This window comes from Temnothorax curvispinosus, unplaced genomic scaffold (genome assembly GCF_003070985.1).
Source record: "Temnothorax curvispinosus isolate PA1 unplaced genomic scaffold, ASM307098v1 QBEX01004686.1, whole genome shotgun sequence".
NCBI classification, from domain to species: Eukaryota; Metazoa; Arthropoda; class Insecta; order Hymenoptera; family Formicidae; genus Temnothorax; species Temnothorax curvispinosus.
This window is the reverse complement of record NW_020214466.1, coordinates 522,231-523,558: the sequence shown is the minus strand read 5'-3', so window position 1 is coordinate 523,558 and position 1,328 is coordinate 522,231. Positions and strand designations below refer to the sequence as shown.

Genomic DNA, 1,328 nt, shown 5'->3' with positions numbered 1-1,328 from the left:
CGCAGCGCGAACGTCCAAACACTGGCCTTGCAAGCTGCGTTTTTAACCCTAACATATAGGATTATATATCTGTAGTTTGCTGAAAGAGACTTCCTTAAATTGTGTGTGTGTGTATGTGGTTTGGAGTATATGTTCCTACTTATATTTCTTCTATATCATAGTAGAGTTCCTATAATAAGAGTTAGGACACCATTAAGGTCAATCCAGACAAACTTGCATAGCGCATAAACATAAGCATAAGAAAATTGATTAGTCCATATGCATGTGCATAAGGAAATAGACCAATGGTTTCTTTATGCATATGGTTATGCACCTATGCAAGTTTGTCTGGATAAACCTTTATGTCTCATTCCCATTAACTTCTTGTCTATAAATGGTGGGCCAATCAAAAATCGAACTTGCGATGTCCTAACTTTTATTATAGAAACTCTATATCATAGGGGAGATGAAGGAGAGTTGCCACTGAGTTGGTATCGGTAGAGAGTTGGAACAGAGTTATTTTCTTTTAATAGTTGGTAGTATACTTTTGACCAGAATACAGTTGAATGTTGATCATCTTCGACGTGACACGTCAGAAGACTTTGTTGACTACGTTGTAAAGAACTCAGTTTTAAATCAAGGTAAGTAATACTATTTTTTACTTTTGAAAGTAATTATTTTCCTATATTTAATATTCGTGATATCTCTTTTGATGGCTACATTTCAGAAGAACCTTATTCAACACTTTCTAATATGTAGTTCTTATGGCTCGTCTACAATAGTCGTAAGGTGCTTTTATATGGGAGCGTCGAACGTCGAGCGTCAAGCGTCAATACCCTTGCGTAGATATCTAAACATGCAGATCGTGATTTCAGCTCAAGATGCTGAATAAAATGGCTATTGATTAGAATTAGCGTGAAGACGCTGAAATCTGCACATGTGTGCACGTGTTTGACGCTTGACGCTTGACGCTCGACGCTTGATACTACCATGTAATTGCATCTTAAGACGTAAGCAGTTAAGCAATTGACCAATCACAGTAAATTATTCTTGAATTGTAAAAATCATATTAATCAATAGCTTACTGCTTACGTCTTACTGCATACTCTTGCGGCTATTGTAGACGAGCTATTAAGCTTTACAGTACAAAAAAATCTGATTTTAATCTTTAACTTAAAAGTTTTAACGATCATTTTAATTTAAAAAAGGGAGACTTAGGACATTGAATTGAGGGAGAACTAAGGAGAGACGTCCTAGCTATTTTATTTCTTTAGCTAAATTTATTTTAATTTTTGTGAAAATAGAGAGAGAGAGAGAGAGAGAGAGAGAGAGAGAGAGAGAGAGAGAGA

General features: G+C 35.6%; 1 protein-coding gene across 2 annotated transcripts in view; it reads left to right on the top strand.

Moving 5' to 3' along the window:
- Positions 1–540: 540 nt before the first annotated feature.
- LOC112453776 overlaps positions 541–1,328 on the top strand; it is a 6,639-nt gene continuing 5,851 nt past the window's right edge. For both annotated transcript variants that reach the window (XM_025014703.1, XM_025014701.1), the window contains exon 1: positions 541–620. The gene's annotated coding sequence lies outside the window, so the exon portion shown is untranslated. The remainder of the gene's footprint in view (positions 621–1,328) is intronic.